The sequence below is a fragment of the Ptychodera flava genome, chromosome 13, assembly GCF_041260155.1.
Source record: "Ptychodera flava strain L36383 chromosome 13, AS_Pfla_20210202, whole genome shotgun sequence".
NCBI classification, from domain to species: Eukaryota; Metazoa; Hemichordata; class Enteropneusta; family Ptychoderidae; genus Ptychodera; species Ptychodera flava.
Genome location: NC_091940.1, coordinates 39,076,789 through 39,099,586, shown reverse-complemented (window position 1 = coordinate 39,099,586; position 22,798 = coordinate 39,076,789). Strand labels below are relative to the sequence as shown.

General features: G+C 37.7%; 1 protein-coding gene across 4 annotated transcripts in view; it reads left to right on the top strand.

Annotated features, from left to right (window-relative positions):
- Positions 1-9,304: 9,304 nt before the first annotated feature.
- LOC139148410 (cilia- and flagella-associated protein 44-like) overlaps positions 9,305-22,798 on the top strand; it is a 65,707-nt gene continuing 52,213 nt past the window's right edge. For 3 of the 4 annotated variants that reach the window (XR_011555924.1, XR_011555922.1, XM_070719855.1), the window contains exons 1-2: positions 16,753-16,813; positions 16,933-17,138. The gene's annotated coding sequence lies outside the window, so the exon portion shown is untranslated. Of the gene's footprint in view, positions 9,399-16,752; positions 16,814-16,932; positions 17,139-22,798 lie in introns of those variants that run through there. The other variant, XR_011555923.1, reaches the window with a different exon arrangement.

Below are 22,798 nucleotides of genomic sequence, written 5' to 3'. Positions count from 1 at the left end.
GAAAATCTGACACATATTGCAAAATATTCAGACAATCATCATCGTCTGATAGGAATTTTCTCTTTAACGAGCTTAAGTGGGCCACAGACTGTATGTCCAAATACAAGCTCAAATGGGCTAAAACCAAGAGACTCTTGAATTGACTCTCTAACAGCAAAGAGCAAAAATGAATTCCTTCATCCCACTGCTTCTCTGTGTCAAAACAGTAGGTCCTAATCATGTTTTTCAAAGTTTGATGAAATCGCTCAAGAGCACCCTGACTTTCTGGATGATAGGCGGATGACCTATACTGTTTAATGCCTAGCTGATCCATTACTTGTTGAAAAATACCAGACATAAAGTTGGAGCCTTGATCGGACTGGACACATTTGGGGAGGCCAAATAAAGTGAAAAATTTGACTAAAGCTCTCACTATAGTCTTTGTCTTTATATTTCTCAGTGGTATGGCTTCTGGGAACCGAGTTGATGTACACATAATTGTCAACATGTACTCATTTCCTGATCTTGTTTTTGGTAGGGGCCCAACACAGTCTATTAGTATCCTACTAAATGGTTCTTGAAATGCAGGAATTGGCTGTAAAGGGGCCTTTGGAATGGTCTGATTTGGTTTTCCTACCATTTGACATGTGTGACAAGTTTTACAGAAATGTACTACATCCTGCCTGAGATTAGGCCAATAAAAGTGACTGAGAATTTTATGATAAGTTTTCCTGACTCCTAAGTGACCAGCCCAGGGGGTTTCATCGGCTAGGCGCAATATTTCAGCACGGTAGGGCTTTGGAACCACAATTTGATGTTTTATAGCCCAATCGTCATCAACCAAGACATCTGGAGGTCTCCATTTACGCATGAGAATACCAGATTTTGTATAATAGGAAACAGAGCTATCTGAAGTTTTACCTTCATCATCTACCCTGTCAAACAAAGACAAAATATCTGGGTCTTTGTGTTGTTCTGCAATGAGATTTGATCTAGAAAATGTCTGACTTTGGTCAGCAGAAGTTTTACTGGAAGTTTCAAATCCACGAGGGATAACGGAATGATCTGTATCAAACACCTGACTGAGAAAGGAGTCATTTAAGTCAACATCTGTGACATTATTTTTGAGAATATTTTGATTCTCAGAGGTCTTCTCAAACATGGCTCGAATAACGGCACATGAAGGATATACCCAGGAATTTCGTGCTAAAGTGGCTCTGGATCCTGATCTAAATTAGGTTTATTGGTCACAAGTGGATTAGTAATGACCTTGTCCTCAGCAAGGTCGTTTCCAAGGAGAAGTAGAATCCCTTCAAAAGGCAAAAGAGGCCTAATATCTAAAGTCACAGGTCAAGAAACAAAGTCAGAAGACAAATAGACATTATGGAGAGGAACAGGAATGTAGTCATTACAATCTACCCACTTAATAAGAACTTTAGAAGCTGAAAATGACTTTTCAGAAGACTGCAGGGTATATGCCAACAAAAGAGACTGGGACGCCCCAGTATCTCTTTAAAATTTGACATGGGCAGCGGAAGAGAAATCACTAGAAAGTGATATAAAACCATTATGAATAAATGGCTCGAAAATACCCATAATGCTATCTTGAGAAGAATTGACCTTGACCTCATTAATTGGGGATAAGAGGGATTTAACCTCAGAAAATGTGTTGCACACATTATTAGACTCTAATTGAGTTGATGAAGAAATAAAGCCGGTGGGCTTAGATCCACTTTGACCACTTTGACCTTCACGTTTTCTTTTCAATTTGAAACACTCTGACATTAAATGGCCGTCTTTCTTGCAATAATTACAAGAAAGTGTACCGAACTGTTTGTCAGAAGGAGATTGAGACTTGGGATCTGATGATGTGGAAGTGTTACTTGAATTTTGTGAACTGTTGTCATTTGATTTCCTACTCTCCTTTGAAAAATTCTTGGATGAAAAGGAGGAGTTAAATTTACCTGCATTGTTTCTGTATGAAAAGGACTGGGATGGTTTGCTGAGAAATGAAGATTTGTGGGTCAATGAATAATCATCGGCCAAACGTGCAGCAACCTCTAATGTATCTGCCTTTTGTTCATTAATAAACGTCTTGATGTCACTCCGGATGCACCTTTTAAATTCCTCAATCAAAACAAGTTGTCGTAATTTGTCATAATTCTGACTGACCTTTCAGAAAGAACACAACGATCAAACAGTTGTTCTTTTGTTCGAGCAAATTCAACATAAGTTTGATCCTTCACCTTCTCACAATCCCTAAATTTCTGACGGTAAGCTTCAGGCACCAACTCATAGCCCTTGAGAATTAATTCCTTCACAGAATCATAATCTGAAGCCTGCTCTACTGACAACTGAATGTAAATTTCTCTGGCTTTACCCACCAAAGCACTCTGCAAAAGCATAGACCAGGACTCCTTAGGCCAATTCAGACTCTGAGCAATTTTCTCAAAATGAAGGAAATATTTATCAACATCCTTTTCTTGGAAAAGGGGGAACTAACCTGAAATGCTTAGTGATGTCAAACTTGTCTGAAGGAAGAATTTTCCTGACTGTCCAAGCTCTAAACGTTTTATTTCTACCTGTAATCGCTGTTCTTCTAATCGCAATTCTTTTTCTCTCTGTCTTTCTTCCATTTCTAATCTTTCCTGCCTTTCTTTTTCTTTCATTTGTAATTTTTCCTTTTCTAATTCCAATTTCTTAAGCTCCAAATCTGCCTGTATTTCTAATTCTAATTTTTTGAGTTCGAAGGAGGACTCAGGCTCATAATCTTTTAAGGCAGACTCCTCAAAATGGCCAGAATTAACTAAATGTTTTGCAATCTTGAACTGTATTTCTCGCTTGCGCATAGATCTTTTGACATCTACTTTAAGGAAATTTGCCAGTGTTATGAGGTTGTCTTTTCTGAGGGAATCAAATGTGTCCTGATCAAGGTCATCCATTTCCTCTGGTTTAAATTCCGCCATGATTAAATTTCGCTGAGTTCACAGTATACAGTAGTTTTGAAAAGGCTGTCAAAATGTTGTCAAACGGCTCAAAATATTCGTATCCGGACGAGCCCCCAATTTTGTTACGTGCAGAGGATACAAACAAAAGGGTGAACCCAGCAGTTAACGTTTAAACAAAATTTATTACGAAAATAAACTAATTGCTAAGTCAGGGATAGAGTACAAGCTTTAAAAGTGTACAGACTACTTATCTCAGCTGGGACGGCAAAGCTCCAGTCTCAGAGTTGTAACAGTCAGTGGATGAATGAACAGTCCTTTGGCTTGCAGGCTTGAAGCTGCACAAAGTCCACAGTATAAATCCAGCGTTGACAGTGAAGGTCTTGAAAAGTCTTGAGAATCGACTACTGCTGGAGTTTAGTAACACACAAGAGACACGATCCCAAAAGTCTGACTGGAAGCTGAGCACGTCCCTTTTATAAAGGCATATAAGAACAATCTAGAACTTTTATTGACATGCTAATTACTGTTCTAAAATTATCTCCCTTACACAACTAATCAACTTTCCAGAACATTCCAAACATGACTAATTGAATTCAAGGTTGTGAGGTCATTGAGGGTAGTGACCTTGAGAATGTTCTAGACTAATTGAACTCAGGTCATGATGAGTGTGGGGGGAAATGACCTACATAACAATACCAATGACAAATCAACCCGTCATTTACTGTAAACTATCACCTGGAATACTCATTCACAACGACAATGTACACTGTGGTGTGTGTGTATGTGTTGTGCTTGTGTAAGCGTTCTAAACAAAGTGCTACACTCAGTGTGATATAGTTTTCGGACAGGATGGTGAATTTCGCCCAAAGCCGTTTCATAAATGACAAGCTTAACAAAATCTTATTATCATACCTTTGAAACTTATTGTGTTTATCCTCAAACTGTTAACACGACGGAAGTGGTATTTAGAGGGTAAAAGTTGTCAAATTTTTGACCCGATGTTGAGTGCGTAGTAATCGGACTGCTATCGCAGTAATAGGACGTCGTATTTGGATTATTATTGTAGGGGCTAAATATTGATATTTTGAAACTTCAAACCCCAATTTTCAATTTAAGTGTGTTTAGAAAACTGTACATAAATATTTCGTGATAAATTAGTTACGTGAATCCATGGACGACGCAACTATATTTCGACGTGTATGGCGCTTACATATCGGACATGGACTGTCTCTGTGTGTTGCTTTCGACGCCTTGTATCGTACGGGTGTGGCTAATTTCGCCACGTTTGTAGCGCCTGAAATAGCTTGTACTGAAAAAAAATATCCAAAACGGGGTGGTAGCATCACCTGACTTAATATGCAGTACTATGACTTGTAAAACGCGATTAATACAGAGCGAAGTGAGTACAACGAACTGTCGTGTAGGGCGTCTTATTTCTGTACGCGTGATGGGAAACCCGTGAACAACAGCGTAAAACAGCTATACTTGCATTGTCCGTTTGCCCATAGACCCTCGAGGGTCTATGGTTTGCCGTACTCGGCAGCGTGGACGCCCGTGCCTCAATTCAATGCGCACACCGGTCTCTACACGGCGTCACTTAATCATGCCGCAAATTCATGCAATGTATCGTACGGCCCTGAAATTTGGACCACTTACTATCGATACTATAAGGAACATTTTCTGAAAGTTTCAGTTTGGCTCAAGCTCTACAAAACCCTTAAAAGTTAGGTTTTTTGGCAAAAGTTGGATTCCAATACGTCGTTCGATCGTCCGCCTTGGCACGGTAATTGTGCCATCGTAAAAAATTTTGCACTCTCTGGTCAAATACTTTGAAAAATCTTAATAAATGGTTTATTGTCAATGAAAATCGGCATAGTTAAAAGAAGAATAAGTTTCTGTTTGAGTTCACGGCCTTGTTTTTGAGATCGTACGCCGGTCTCTCTCCCACACACACTTCCGCACTCAGCGAGGTAGCGAAAACGAGGCTCTCGAACACGATAAAATATGCAAATTTGGTACCCTCCGTTCAGACTGTATCAGCAACGAGTCTTTCTTAGCTCAGACGCGAGACGATGGAAGTTCAACAACGAGGTACAATACAGAAAACGTACGTGATGCACATATGCACGGACAAAACAATAGCTTGCAATTTTAAATAACCTTGTGAATTCGTCACTCTTGAAAATAAAGTAGCGTTTCTTCTGATGAGTTCAAGTCAGGAGTATCGTCATTGCTTTCAGGAATGATGAACACTCTACGCTTCCTCGGCTCGACCCGGGGGCTCGACTCGTTGACTGTCGCGGCAGCATTGATCGTGGTGTTGAACTTGAAACCCGTCAATGTTGCTTTAGAAAACATTCTTACTGCTGCAGGGATGATTGGTACGTGTCTTTTGTTATCGGCTATGCTTATTATGTTGTTCAGTGGACATCGACAGGGTCTCTTTTGACGAGGGAGACAACACAAAATGTTGGTAACATAGCGTATTAAATAAAATGTCAGTGGTGTAGAAATCAAACGTTTCATCGCAAATCAACGACAAAGAAACACAAATTCATAAATATTCTAGTATCGACGGTATTTTGTATTTTACACGTATATTTTTATACTCCATATTTCCCTATGCTCATTACCCTCCAACTTGTGCATTTCATGGATTTGAAAATAAGTCTGAACAGGATTTGAAAATAAGTCTGAACAGCTGATTTTTTGTTTACGTTTTAAAAGTAGTCCGGGTCCCATATCCACCACAGTGGGAATATGGATTCATCGTAGTCATTTACCTATAGTGTGACGTCTTACTATGGGGATTACTGGGTCTATGTATGTGATAAGTCAGCGTATCAAAATTAGTCAATATATCAAAATTTAAACAACTTATATATCTTAACTGGATATACTATGTCTACATTAGATAGAAAATAGAAAACAGTTAATGGCCCTGGCTACGTATAAAGCTGGGATAGATGTGCCTATCGCCGTGTTCCTATTCCAAACTCTGTGTATTGTCAATGGGAACTAAATAAGCTAAATACGATAAAACACAGCTAAACACAGCTAAATTACGATATTTAGCCCGATCTAAATAGCGTTCTAAACTTTCTAATTTAGTTGGACTTACATCTGCTTTGAGGAGTCCAAATTTTTTCCAGTGATATATCAGATAATTTCGTTATTTAGCCCGATCTAAATGGTGTTTCTAAACTTTCTAATTTAGCTGGAGGCTCTGTTTAGTAAAAACTTATTTCCAATGATACATCTGATAATTACGATATTAAACTGATCTAGACAACGTTCTTAACTTTGTAATTTAGCTGAAGTTTAGATCGGCTATGAGGACTCCAATATTCTTTCCAGCGATATATCAGGTAATCACGATATTTTGGTTCCTCAGAGCGATCTAACCGACGGTTAATTTTGAAAGTTTAGATCGCTAGATAGGGCTCGAATATATTTATACAAATGTAGTTGAGCTGTCTTAATTTCTAGCTAAAATTTCAAAATTTCTATTGATATTTAGACAATTGTAATTTAGCTTCCTGAACATCTAGCTAAACTTTCTAAATACGATAAAACAGAATTCCGCACCTTACTGCGGAATTGTGGAATTATTTCTTTTCATTTTCTACCAAAAATAGTGACTTGGGTATTCTACAACATAACATTGAGTTTTAATAGTTTGCTAGTATCCGTTTCAACTCAATGGACAATCGACACATAGTAAGGTGTTGCCGTTCTCAAACTACCGAAAATCCAGTAATTCTGGACTGACCCGGTATGAGTGCAGAGAAATACTTAGAACAGCCAAGTGTAAAATTTGTGATTAAGTGGAACTAATTTGTTTGCGTTCCTACCAGCCTGATCCAACATAGGCTATTCTTTGAAGTTGTATCGCCCTCGTAATTATTCATAGACGTGGTGGTTTTCCGGTTCACGGGGCCTGAACCGGAGAGCCATCACGTCAGAATTTGTATGGACAAAAGCTGGAATGAAGAGTTGAAGAATATTGGCGTTATTCTTTTATAGCCTAATTATTATAAAAACACCATTTGCCACTATGATCAGCTTATGCGTTTCAGTGTCCATTAAACAGTCAAGCAATGTACCAATACAGTCATACACCTGACTTTAATACTGCCAACATCGTTCCTTTTCCAACACTAGGGTGTCCAACTTGTTCACACTTCTTACTATTCATGTCACCGTGACTCATTAAGGTATGCCACCATTATCGCAGTTACCAGCCTTCCAATACCTGCGTTGTATAGGAACGTTGTGGGATATCGAAACTGGGGCTTCAGAAACTCAGATTTTGTCGTCTGAAACATAAACATCATTTATAAACCTCTGACATACTGATTATTTCATTGAAAGACCAGTACAGCCATACCTTTGAGTCAACAAGATGGTGTACCAGTCTGGAGTCGTTATGCTTTTAATAACCGAAGTTGACGCACCATGTTGTAGGTTGTGAGCACACTTAAGATTTTTTTACAAGATCGCCGTGACATATTTTTCAAGTCATGCTCTCAATCTAATGTGTTCTCGTCTCTCTTCAAATTTATTTACTTTTTTCTAAACTTACAAAATGACACAAATTATTAAATTGAACAATGGAAACTTTTAATGGAAGTTTCCCATTGTTAATCTTTGATTGTTTACTATGGTAGTACGAGATCACACCATCGTTGTAATGGCTATTGCTTATCAGTCTCCGTCAGATATTTATATCGTACTCAATTCGTGCCATGCACCAGACGGTTACGTATTTGGACTGGAATTCAAAAGCAAACAAGGGACAAAATGTTTAGTGGCACATTGCCAGGATTTAGTACGAACAGATTCGAGAATGTGAATTTACATCCTCATGAAATTTCAATTTATAACGTACGCTACCATAAAAATAATTGCCAGTCAAGCATCGACAGTATGAACTTTAAATGAAATGGTAGACATTGCTTTATTGTATATGAAAGGCCGTGAGTGACACATTGTAAAACATTACTTATCTCGTTACAGGTTTCACCTTTGAATTTAACTCAGTCGTTGAAATAACCATCGAACACTGGTATCAGTGTCTTTACACATAAAAGGGATAAAGGGAAAGAGATCATGAAGTTTTTCTCTTACAGAACAAAGTCTCCTTTCGTCGTGCCTTAACTTACACAAAATGGAGTCGGTGATTTGTCATTGCCTGTTGGTCTTCGTTAGACATTAAAGGTATTAAAATATTGTACGAAATTCGTGTCATGCACCCAACACTAATGGTCCACTTAACTATAGGACAGGAATTCTAAATTACACAATCACAAGAAAGAAGGTATGTGGCGTATTGTCAGGATTAAGACAAATATTTCAGTAATGTGAAACAAACGGTTCTCCGTAGCGTCTATACACTCATAAAGACAAATTCTGCATGCGAATTAATAACGTACCCTTTCATGAAGAAACCCCTTGCTACTGCTATACCAAAATTTCTCAACAAAATCTACATGTATTCAGTTTTTTGAAGCTGGTATATCACAAAATCTTTTAATTTGTAAATTTAAGATAAACGTTCAAGAACTTAATGCGCCGCTTTTAAAATATGACGTCTTCCTATTGCAAAATAGCACCTAAAAGTTGTTCTTCTATCAGACATGTGATCTTCATAGCGATGACGCAATGTGTGTGGTATTAAAACATTGCCGTTTGCGTCCGTTAATTTCTTCAGGCTAGTAAACGATGACCAGCGCAACAGTAAACACTGAAGTCGGAGGCGGTGCATCTCCTAAAGGGGGAGTGCGTACATTATGACACCCGAAACAACTGCTTATACAGTGGATTCATTGTGTCTCAGTAATTCGATCCCTTCCACATAAAGTACTGAGAAGGCGCTTCGCTGACAGATATTATGAAGCTGAATTTTTATAATACTTCTGTTCTCAAGCAAAAGTGCGAATTTCGAGGATTTTCGTGAAAACTCTCCCCAATTTAAGGTTCCCAAGACAAAGCCCCTCAGAAAAACGAACATAAACGTATTTTTGAGGCCAAAGCGCTGAGCAGAAACTGACAAGTTAACATGGTTAGTGATAAAAACTACTGCCTATCGATATGACTGAGGACATGATGAGGAATAGACCTTTCAAAATCGGAGAATAATATTTAATCGTAAAAAAACGATAGTATTTGTCGGTCTTCTGATGTAACACAACAGGAACTGATCACGACGCATGTGACACACCACGGTCCCTCTATCATATGATGGAGGATACGTAGACACACTAAACACTGACGTCACTGACAGTGTTTGAGCACTGACGCGGCTTCAATTGTAATGTACTAAATACCTTGACCATTGCGCTTTTGAACAAAGATTGCGGACATACTGCATACACATTCAGAAGCTCCTCTGCTGTCTATGGTCACCCTAAGGTCGCAAATTTACCGTTTAACAAACCTGTTGGGGGAAAAACAACCGAACAATTAAAGGTATGTAAAAGACAAGCCAACTTCAATCAATGTAATTCACGAGGTGCAAAGTTGTATGCAAATGAGAACAAGTGTTTCGAAGTGTCGGGAAGCTAAACTACAATTGAAGGCTACACGGTTTAGAAGTGTTTTGTTTATATTGAATAAAGCTTTCTGTCAAATTTGTACATTCAGTTTCTTTGATGTATTGTCAAAATAAAGCCAAGTATGGCGTACTTGATTGCTTGCCATGGAAGGATATGCCTGTGTAAAGCAGACCTATTTGTCGCAAACGCCCGGTCAGGCTCTACGAGGAATCCCCGGGCGGAACTCGCGGAAGTCACTTCAATGCGGCCCCGCGATCGCATATGAGTTGTGTTAAGTTACATCATACTGCAGCCAAGTCTCGCCATTGAAGGGAGCAGCTGATGATCACGTATTTGCCTCGACTGGCGAAGTCCTTTCTTCCACGTAAGTACTAGTATGTTGCCGTTTGGCTGTGTATGTTACTGCTGTACAGTTGCTTGAGGTTTTGCCATCCGACCTAAATACCCAGGCAAAACCTCGAGCTACTGTTCCTCAGCTAGTCTGCAAGCCTCAACACGTACAGCAAGCCACGCTGAGCTACGCTTACTTGCAGAATGATCGCACTGATTTCGGTGTATTGTTGATCATCATGTGTTGTTTCAACATAGGTCATACGATACGTTCAAATGTTCGCTACACTCGCAACACTTCGATACGTAGCGACAGGGGAGTCCATAAAAAGTTTACACCTCGGCTCTTGCAGTGTATACCAACTTCTATATTTTCTCTAGTTCTGTAACTGACGTGTGTTTTTTATAACCGCGAGGCTTCGCTGTGAGCTTGCACCATACATTTGTTTTGATTTTAGAAGAAGCTGCATTTCGTAAAATCTGTGAATACTTTTAAAATCTGATTAGATACAAAAAGGAGAACCTACTTAAGCATTTCAGGGGACTTGGCAAAATTGACAAAAAGTCGATTCATTCTTTTACTTGATCCTGAAAAGCTGTTCATTTTTGGCCAAATACTTGAGTCAAAACTATATGGCAGGCAAAAAAATGGGTCAATGTTGGGTAGAGTCAACATTTCCTTGGTCAATAGTCTAAATGGGACAAAAATGAGGTCAAAAACCGCGCTACATACAAACAAACCCTTCGTCAGTACCCCGGCATTTTTATCAATAAACTTTGGATTCACGTATAAACTTCCGACTTGAACCAAAAACTTGTTCGGGATGTTGGATTTATTTTCCGTAATGAAATCAAAGTTTACTAGGCGGACCATAAACCATCACAGAAACATCGCTTTCGAAGAGCACCTTAGCTATGGTCAGGCAGCCAAGTCCCTATTTTTTGCACATTCTTGTTTTACGGGTCTCAAGTTTTTTTAGACCGGATTTGGGTTGTGGAGACCATCAAAGTGAAACGTATCGGTTATACAGTTAATCTCAAATTCTACCAGTTTTTTCACCCAGACATTATACAAATTGAATTGCTTTGTGTCTGTTTCATTTGCTACGAGGACATGTCACAAGTATAATATAGACTTTTAACAGACAAGTATTGAGCTGCAATAGCTGTTACAGTCATGTTTTGAAGTGTACAGTAACTACTGTAAAGTCACGATTTTGCGATCCACTTGCATTTTTTGTTAAACCAATCTTCTTGTCAGTCATCTACTTAGCCTAACTTATACATAACCTGGCTTGTGGGGTATCATTAGTAGGGACGATTTTATTCCTCTGTAAGGTGACATATTGTAATATGCAATATCCTTTATAGTTTTCATGAAATAGGGTCAAACTTTACCCCATACCCCAAAAGTTCAAATCGCAAATTACGGCTTATCTTAAATTCTACCAATTTTTTTGCTACACATAATACAAAAGGCAATGCTTGTATGAAATCTGATTTGTTTGTTACAAAAGTATGTCACAAATATGAAAGTAAACTTTTAACGGGCTGATAATATGATTAAGTAGCCATTTGCATCATTTTGGAGGGGAACCAAGATATGGCAAATGATTGTATTTCAGCAAATTTGTCATGAAGCATTGCCTTTTGTATAAAAAAGGTTAATAAAAACGTAAGAAAATTGGTACATTTGAGATTCGCTGCCATTTCTGTGTACACCTTTTGGTATGGGGTAAGCTTTGGCCCTATTTCATGAAAACTATACAAGATATTGTATATTACAATATGTCTTTCTAAAGACTAGAATAATATCACCTTTCCAATGATACCTAACGACCCAAGTTATGTTAAAAAACAAGCTCAGCAGATGACTTAAAGAAGACAGTATATTACAATATGTCTTTCTAAAGACAAGTATAATATTACCTTTCCAATGATACCTAACAACCAAGTTATGTTAAAAAACAAGCTCAGCAGATGACTTAAAGAAGACAGATTTATAAAAAAAAAAGTGCATGCGAGTCAGCAACACTGTGATTTTGCGTTACCCTTTAAATATGGCTGTTACAGCTATAGAATCCCGATATTTTTTCTGCTCAACATTCTATTTTATGTTTCTGATATGTCCTTGTCCCAAATAAAACAGATTTCATACAAATCATTGCCTTTTACGTTGTCTATGTAAAAAATTGGTAGAATTTGATTTGAGCTATGACAGTAATTTTCGATATAAACTTTTGGGTATGGGATAAGGTTTGGTCATATTCCTTGAAAACTACTCAAGATATTGCATATTACAACATGTCATCTTAAAGACTAGTAAATTACCTTTCAATGATATTTAACAAGCTAGGCTATATTCAAAAACAAACTCAGCAGATAACTTACAAGAGGACATATTTTTAAAAAATGCATGGGAGTCAGCCTTACTGTGATTTTGCGGAACCCTTCAAAATGTGACTGTTACAGCTACAGAATCCGGATATTTTTTTCGTACAAATTCTATTTCATATTTCTGACATGTCCCTGTACCTAATAAACAGATTTCATACAAAGCATTGCCTTTTTGTCATGTCTACGTAAAAATTGGTAGATTTGACGTTGGCTATAACAGTAATTTTGGATATGAAGTTTTGGGTATGGGAAAAGTTTTGACCATATTTCATGAAAACTATACAATATATTGCATATTACAACATGTCATTTTAAAGACTAGTAAATTACCTTTGAATGGTATCTAGCAAGCCACACTATATTAAAAAAACGAGCTCAGCAGATGACTTACAAGAAGACAGATTAAAAAAAAATGCTTGAGAGTCAGTATTACTTTGATTTTGCAGTACTCTTCAAAATATTACTGTTATAGCAATACAATCCAAATATTTTTTTTTTCTTTTTAAAGTCTATTTCGTATTTCGAACATGATCCAGTACCAAATTAAACAAAGCATATGGCCAGATTTTTTGTGTCTAGCTAAAAAATTGGTAGAATTTGATTTTAGCTATGACTGCAATTGTCAATGTAAACTTTGGGGTATGGGTAAGTTTTGGTCATATTCCTTGAAAATTATACAATATTTCATTTAACAAAATGTCACCTTAAAGACTTTTAAATTACCTTACTAATGATACAAACAAACCAGGTTGTGTAATAAAACTAGCTCAGCAGATGACCTGCAATAAGACAGAATTAACAAAAACGGTTATGAATCTGCATTACTGTGATTTTGCGGTACCCCTCAGAAAGTGCCTGGTACAGCTATAGATTCCCAATATTCTTTCTGTTAAAAGTCTATTTCATATATCTAAACATGTCCCTGTACCAAATGAAACACATTTTATACAAAGCATTGCATTTATTATCATGTCTAGCTAAATAATTGGTAGAATTTGAGATAAACTGTAATTTGCGATGTTAAGCATTTGGGTATGGAATAAGTTTTGGTCATATTTCATGAGAACTGTAGAATATATTGCATATTACAAAAATTCATCTTGAAGAGATATAAAATTACATTCTAATGATACTAAACAAGTGAGATTATGTTAAAAAATAAGCTCAGTAGACTTACAAGAAGACAGATTGGACTGAAATGCTTGTGGATCGCATGTGATTTATAGGAGGCCGTTTTGAATATGCTAATTTATTCAAATTGTTCCACGTTGACAAAGAGCCAGTAACATTATTTCTTAGTTTTGTGGTTTTGACAAGCAAACTCCGCCGAAAAAACTTAAGAACACGAAGCAAGGTTTACTGCATCGGGTGTCGGGCTACGATATTGACTCATAAAAACTGTGTAGTTGCGTTATAGATCGAACTGAGTATACCGTATGAGGTCAAAGTTGTTAAGCTTGACATTCTTTAGAACAAATGTTGCTTCTCAGTTGCTGTGGGTACGAGCTGGCTGTTTTATCATACCGTCTTTTGATTTGTGACCAAAAGTAAACAGAAAACAGTCAGTATTATATTACATTGTAGTACAAGTAGAGACGTGAAGACGATCAGAATTGCAGCCCACGTACCCAACGGCCATTTGTTAACGATCTGACACGTACGATTTTAACCATCTAATGACACAATTTGAAAAAAAAGATCTATACATCAATAATTTTTTGCAATTAAAACATCACGATTAATAAGATCAAACTCCTTCAACGGATCAAGCAAAAGAATTCTATAAAAATAGGCATTATCAATATTCAACTCATTTCATTCCTCAGACGGATTAAAGCTGTTAGCAAGAATAATACGGTTTGCTGAAAACCGATTGATTGTCTATGAGTAAACCAGTACTGGAATTGTAATTATAAAGGAATTATAAATATATTTTACAAGAACTTTCGAAATAGTTGGCAAAATTGAAACCAGCCGGTTGTGAGACACCTCATTTAAACTTTCAGACTCTTTATAAAGAGGTACAACCTCGGGCACATTTTAAAATATCAGGAAAGACAGAAATCCTCAAACTCATCTTACGCAAATCTTTGAGGATATCAGAAATGTCATTTGCACAAATTCTCAAAAGTTTGCAGTTCACATTATTTACACGAGAAGACTCAGCTTTCATCAATGATAAATACATATACCCTTATTGGAGGAACGCGGAGGAATAAAAAAATGAGGGTAAATCAGATAACAAGTTCACAAAGAGTTGTAGATTTTAAAAGTTTGCGGAACCACACGTATCGGTAGTATTTTGAGAAATACTTGTAAAATTTCTATTGAACATGTCTGTTATTTCAGAATACTTTATATAGCTTATTCCACCATATATTAAAAATAGGAGTTTTTGGAATTTGAATTTTCACACTATTTTAAATGCGAAAATTGCACTCTTGGACTTGAGTCATCATCGATCAAAATGCTATTGAAATAGTTTCTTTGACTCTTAAATAAGATGCACAACATTATTACGATCGATTTGATACCTATTTCATAACAGTTTGGAGTTGAGAGTGTTTTTTTCACTTTTAAGATACTAATCCCGCTTAGTGGCCTCAGAATTTTACTAGCTATCCTCTTTGGTTGTCTGAAGCACCTCACACGACGTTCAATATTTGGATAGTTTAAATCACAGACTCTGTTAAAAATTGAAACCCACTTGGTAAAAGCAACATTGAGACAAATAAATACCAAGAATGTTATGTAAATAATTAATAAATGTCCCTGATCAAAATATTTAAAAGACCTGTACCTAATACAAATATGAGTACCATACAAATATGACCAATTGTCTTGGTTACCCCGTACTGTCTTCTACTCTGACGTTTGACTGGTTTGAGAATCTTAGTCCTGACATTAGTGTCTGAGAGTGAAATGGACAACGAAAAACAATTAATATCCACATTAAATAAAATCATAAAATACATAACACGAAATTGATATACAATAAATAGGTCTTTGGCTTTCGGGTTGCCATCCCCAATATTTTCATAGGCAGGACGTGCCGCCAAAGTTTAAAATATCCAACCGTCAATATTAAGAAATATGACTTATTGTTATGGATTTCCTTGTCAAAGTGGTGGGTATTTACTGTTATTCTGTTGCGAGTATAGCTTTTCCGGCAATATGATGATATTTCCTTTGTTAATCTGACCAATATTCGGTAATTTTGTTAAAATGTTACACCTATTAAGATTTTTTTCTTTAAAAAGTTACCCGTTCGGGCGGCACATACGCGTACTCCCTTCTATAGGATTACCCCGGGGCTCCAGTTAGAGCTGTGGTACACATACTTTAAACATCGTGGGCAGAATGATACGTTTCTAAGGGACCGTTTAGTTTTTACGGCCTGGGTGGGGGCCGGCAAAATCTTGTCGCCAGTGTTCAAAAAATATAGACCCCCCTTCATTTTTCATGAAAAAAAGATGACCCCCCCCCTTGTCAGACGAAAAAAGTTGATGACCCCCCCCCCCCCCCGGCTGAAAAATAACCAAAACCCATATGTCAAATTTACCCGCATAGTTTTGATTTGAACTCCGGTACGCGGTGCACTTTATTCGTGTAGCAGAGATGCCAGTGCACAAACTCTCAGCCACATCCACGCAAACGTCTGTTAATTAGGACGACTGTAGGGCAATATTTAACTTCATTTCAATAGACAACTTATGTCCATGGACATTGTATAAAATAAACTTTATTGGAGTGGTTCGCCAAAGGCAGCCCTCCTGTTAAAGGGTCATGGGCCATTACGTAAAGTCAACTTTATTCTAGGGGCCACCAAAGGTGGCCCGCTGGTAAAGAGGGTCGATCATGGGCATTGCATAAAGTAAACTTTACTGGACAGGCCTGCTGAAGGCGTCCGGCTGTTAAGATGGTCATGGGCTATAACATAAAGTCGATTTATTGAAGTGGGCTGCCGACGGCAGCCCGCCGGTAAAGAGGGTCGATCATGGCCATTGCACCAAGTAATCCTAATTGGAGTGGGCACCAAGGCGTCCGCCCATTAAGAGGGTCGTGGGCTATTACATAAAGTCAATTTATTGTAGTGGGCCGCCGAAGCTGCCCACCAGTAAAGAGGGTCGATCATAGCCGTTGCACGAAGTAAATCTAATTGAAGTGGGCCGCCAAAGGCGTCTGCCCGTTAAGAGGGTCATGGGTAATACATAAAGTCCATTTATTGTAGTGTGCCGCCGAAGGCGGCCGCCGGTAAAGAGGGTCAATCATGGCCATGGCATAAAGTGAACTTTATTGTAGGTATTATGTTTTGAAAATGTGGTGACCGCCCCCCTTTTCCTACCAGTGAAAAAGCGATGACCCCCCTTCGCGGATTCCAAAATTACGATGACACCCCCCCTGGATTTTGCCCCCCCCCCCCCCGCCGTAAAAACTGAACGGTCCCTAAATGTTCTTGGTTCTCTATTCTCATTGGTTGGCAGAAACGAAGCTCCTCCCTACCCTTCTTTAAATACATTTAATGCGCCGTTGCAATACTTTTCAAATAGAGTCATTTCCACACAGCACCAGTCATCGGGAACAGAAGGTCCAATACAGAAGGTTGGTTTATAATGGATAATTTTAAAAGCAAAGATACTTATTCGTTTTGTCTAACTTTTAGCTAAATGTTTGCGACAATATACTTTTTGATACATCATTTATGTTTCGATTCTCAACAGAATTGATATCATCCAAAACCACCGAGGTCATTGTACAGAGATAAACTGTGTCCCGAGGAGGAACAAAAGAGTCAAAGCCCATTGTTGTACGTTTGAAGTATTTCAACCGCCCAGGTATTTACAGGACACCGAAGACAGGCTGGCGCAATATTAGAAGGCTGTGCAGTACTCGCCAAATACTCTAGACATTAACAGACTGCAGGAAGGTGAGCAACATCACAATAAAAACATTATTTCAAAATTTAGATTGCATGAAAGTAAACTTTATCTTTCACACAGTCATGATGGAGCTTTCATATGAACTATTTTAAGGTATGGGTTTTCAGCAACGTGAAACAATATTTGACATTGTATGTTACCGTCTGCACGTCTGTTAAACAAGATGTATAAGGATTGGAACAAATGAATCTTGGTAGAACTATGGAGAAAGGAATAAAACCAACACTACGTTCCGCTTGAGGTTGTACAAAACATGGCAATGCTGGGATTTTAGCTCGATTATTGACCCATTCTTCATAAATATGGGGATTTCGCTGAGCGGATTTCTTCGCTAGGTGACCGGGTACCATACATTTTGAGTCCAAATCCAATCGAAAGTCCACTAAAATGTAATGACAACTTACCTAATTCCGGTTAAAAATATATCTGCCAGTTTACATGTACGATATCTTGGTCAATATTTTACATATAGAAAGTTCATATTTATTCCAAACAGTCTGTAGCATGCGTAGCGACGCTATAAATTTTTATGACTGTAGGCAAAAAATATGACAAATATTTGGTGGATGAACAAAACTATTTATTTACGTAAGATCATAAAGAAATGAAGCGTTGTCTATAAAACGCATCCAGTCATTTGTGGTTTGCACCTCTTTTGGTTGTCATATTATTCCTCTAGAAATATACAAAATCAGCCGAAATGCCAAACAATACATTATTCGGTGTGCCAAAAATATTTTGAAAACTGTAGTTTGCATCAAAAGACCATCGACATGTTCCGGGGTTTTCGGTCAAAGGAATGTCAAACTGGACATCAACACATAGAAGAGCAACCATCGGCCGTGTAAAGTAATTGATTTAGCAGAACTATATTGTTGATGCATTGGAAGCAAATTATGAAAAAAGGAAAACAGCAAAATACATTATGTATAGTTTCTGCGTTGTTTATTTTGTCCAATAGTACACAGTGATGTTCCTCTATGCATTTTGTTTTCTTTTGGAAGCATTCACATAATAAAAGCTTTACCAAACAATAATTCGTATTTCACAGTAACCATATTTATCTTTATCACTACGATTAACTACTGAGAAATCAGAAAGTCCCAGTATTTCCTTGGCCGAGTAGTCACACCTGCAGGGCAGATATCGGTTGATTGGCCTGCGGACCGGGGCTTGGGAAAAAACGGGAGGGGAGGTTACTTGTAAAACAGGGACAGGAGAGGTTGAGCCTATTTATAAAATTAAATATGGGAAAATCGACAGGCTTTTTCGATCACATGGGCAGGGGAGCTTCATATCTTCAACTGAATGATAACATTTTAAGGGGAAATTCTTTCCAGGGCAGAGGAAATCACATTTTTTTGCCACTGGACAGGGATCTTCAAAAATTCACAAATGGGGAAACAGGCAAAAATGTTGTAATTAGTAAAAATGAAAGTTAAGGAAGGGAGGGAAAGAAGAAACAAATTTCAGTTGGTGGGCAAATTACACACGGCTAATTAATTACCCTCTGGACTTAAGATTAGTGGTTCACATAACTTGCCTTGCACAATATAACATATCATAATCACAGGCGACCCAAGTATTACTGAGTTTTTCACACTGTTTTCTCTATCATTTTCTCTTCTTTCTTCATGCTCTGAATGATCGGAATAAATAAAATAAATGGTTTATATAACCTAACCTAACCTAACCTGTGACTCTTTATTTATTTTACACTCCATTACAAGGACTTATATCTCTCATACACACATGCTGTAATTAATTAGTCAACACAACTAATTATGCTAATCCGTGGACTTATCAGAGGTTGGTCAACATCGGAAAGATAGTAATGTTAATGAAAAGGAACCATTCCTATCTTTCGCGATGTTGACCAACCCGTAAAATCCCTGATAAGTCCACGGATTAGCATAATTAGTTGTGTTGACTAATTAATTACAGCATGTGTGTATGAGAGATATACGTCCTTGTAATGGAGTGTAAAATAAATAAAGAGTCACAGGTTAGGTTAGGTTATATAAACCATTTATTTTATTTATTCCGATCATTCAGAGCATGAAGAAAGAAGAGAAAATGATAGAGAAAACAGTGTGAAAAACCCGGTAATACTTGGGTCGCCTGTGATCATAATAAGGACCCCTTTAACAGTGTATTGTTCGTTGGCTGCACTGAGTAAATAAGAACTCATGTACGAACATTTTTACATGTCTTCAAATGTAGTTCCTGTAGTTCATAAACTGTTAACAAAACTTCCATCATCGATTTCTATGATGATGCTCGGGGTCCCGACATATGCTTAATTAATTTATGTAATCAAAACCATTATGAAACTGTACTCAAAGCTTCTTCATCGGCTTTAGAGGCAGCACTAGACCTCGCTTAGTGCAGATGTTAAAATAAACCAAAGCTTTATCAGATGATTATTGTCATGAAGAAATTGAAAGAATTCAAAATCCGTTAAGTTTGCTTTAGAACATAACTAATTTTTTGTAAAACTCCTAGTAACAGAAATCAAACATTCTAGACGTCTTAAGCTTTTTGATGAATAAAGCTTAAGTCTCGAACGAGAGAAGGTTGAACTACCGAACGAGAGAATTGAGTGTTGTTGACGAGCATTCCTTTGCGTATAGTTACCCATTTTCTTACTCCCTTTACGCCTACAACAATACTCAGGTCAGTTACCGACTCTCGACATATTTTCGCATACATTTCAGCGCCTGTCAGACACTGAAGCTTGGTTAAAGATTACCAATTTCAATCTAATACAATGCTGATGTTCTGTTTACTTTTGGTAACAAATCCTCAGCAACTGAGAAGCAACCATTGTTCCAAAGAATGTCAAGCTTAGTAGGGCGTTGACCTCACATATTCAGTTTGATCTGTAATGCACGTACACAGTTTTATGAGTCAATACAGCCATGGAGACAGCTTAAGTGCCCTCCGAAAGCGATGTTTCTGTAATGGTTTATGGTCTGCCTGGTAGACTTTGATTTCGTTGCGGGACTCAGTGTTAATTTCTTATCTGAAAGGCATAGAATGCTGAAAGGTTTATCTAAACGGATTTATTAGCTTGATAATACTTTAGAAGGAAAACATGATATGAAAAATCACGCGTGAATAAAGAAGATTTGACGGCGGCATTTCCGACCAATATTCTGCTTGTGTTGTGAGGCGTTTCCATGACAACAGGATTACTACATGTTTTCATATTTCTTTAAAATGTAGACAGTGTTGTAAGTTTTCAACAGATAATTTTATTTGTCATTTGTATGCTACCCTTTGGCCATATATCTCTGGGGTACATGATGTCAATGATCTTTTGATAAATGAATCAACTGCTTAAATCAGGTGTGTAATGCACATGCTTCCTTTATTGAGAAGCGAGTGAAAAGGCTCTGACACATTCCAAGGTTGGACCAGTCACACATATCTTAATCCTACTGTTCTCAATGTTTATCTCGTCAATATATCTATCGCACGCTTTTAGCACCTTTTCCAGATTCTTGAAACTCATTGGTCAAAATTTGCTGTTCTGGCCCTCTTGATAACCCCTATTAAACGGTTGGGTAGTGGAAAGCAACATTGCCGTGTACTTCAGAAAAATAAAGACGTTTATGTAGGAAAGGTCAGGTTAGGCTACTCTCGGTGTTTTCCAGTAACCGTGGGCTATTGTCAACGTAGCTGGTGCACCATAGCTAGGTACGATGCTGTGTGGAGCTGTGTACATGTTCCGTTCACTGCGTTACTCTTCACCACAATGGAGGGAAACAGTGGATGAACACAAATCACTGTACACAGAGTAATATGGCTTTAAATTTTACCAGGATCAAAGACTACATGTACAATAAAAGAAAGGTCTTGACTATAGTACTCGGTGCCTACACGTACACGCCCGCTCGTCCACTCTGCCTTGCAGGGCCGTGTAAAATACGACTACGGCTTAGTCATAGCCGATCACTCTTGACTCATATACAAGACACAATGCCGCACCTAACTCGAATTGTGTCTTTTCCTGAAAGCCATTTCTAAAATTACGTGTATTCCCTATGGGGGCTAAACTAGCTAAAAACGATAATCACGGCGAAAGTCCCCAATAATTATCGCTTTCTAAATAGCGTTCTAAGTTAAGAAATTAGCTGTAGTTCAGAAAGTCGGGCCTGAGGCTAAAAAAAGTTTTCCAAAGATATATCGGGAAAAAACGATAATTAACGCTTTCTATATTACGTTCTAAATTCATAAGATAGCTGAAGTTTAGAAAGTCGGGCGTATAGTGAAAACAATTTTACAGTGATATATCGGATAAAAACGATAATTATCGCTTTCTAAATAGCGTTCTGATGATAGCTGTAGTTTAGAAAGTCGGCCCTCTGGTGAAAAAGGTTTTCCAAAGATATATCGGATAAAAACAATAATTATCGCTTTCTAAATAGCGATCTATATTTAGAAAATAGCTGTGTAGTTTAGAAAGTCGGGCCTCTGATGAAATTTTTTTTCCAAGAGATATCGGATAAAAACGATAATTATCGCTTTCTAATTAGCGTTCTAAATTTAGAAATTAGTTATAGTTTAGAAAGTTGATCTTTACGTTCAGAAACAATTTCCAAGAATATGTCGGATTAAAACGTTGGTTCACCATTTCTGTCGTCATCTGTATATTCACAAGTGTTACAAGGGAAAAAGTGTGAGCTTGTAGTAGCAGTCTTGTAGAACCCGGAAAATACTATCAGTTTCCCCCAGAAGTAAGTTTGAAAAGCCAAAGCTGAAATGTGACTTGTCCAATAGACCGACTAGATAGTACACCCTGTAAGTGATGCAAATTATTACCAATAGCCTTATCAAAAGTGTTACCGGCCACGCTGCTATCTCCCCAGCTGCGTTCTCCCAGTGAAATATGGAGTCATTGAGACAGTCGGGCCTGAAGTGAGAAAATTTTTCCACTAAGGTGAAAAAAGTTTTCCAAGGATATATCGGATAAAGGCGATAATTATCGCTTTCTCAACAACGTTCTTAATTTACAAATTAGCTGTAGTTTAGAAAGTCTGGCGTAAGGTGAAGTGACGCAAACATTTCCAAGAATATGTCGGAAAAGAAGGTTGATACTCCGTTTCTGTTGTCATCTGTATATTCCCAAGTGTTTCAAAGTAAAAAGTGTGAGCTTGTAGGAGCAGTCTTGTAGAACCCGGAAAATGCTATTAGTTTTTCCAAGAAGTAAGTTTTAAAATTCAAATGACCATACAGTTCTAATGACCGATCTCGTCAATTTGTGCTGATTAAGCAGTGAAGCAAATTAATGCTAATGGGGCTTTGATAAGGCTAATAGCATGATTTGCACCACTATGGACGCGATCGTTGTGGAACTAAGATAATCTGAACCACTCCTTGTCGGTGTCTGAACACACCTTGGTCATTTGAATTGTGGCAGTATAGTTATTTACATTCGTCTTCACGTCATACATCTGGTTTATATGTCGTAAACACTAGCGGTGGCTATTTGACAGTCTTTGTTTTTGACGGTCAAAAATTAAACATTCACAATTTTTCGTCATCAAAATATTTTATTAATGCTTACTCACAGCCACATTTCTACATTTCATGACATTCAATTCTTGCCCGATGCAATGGTCAATTCAATAGGAGGTACTTT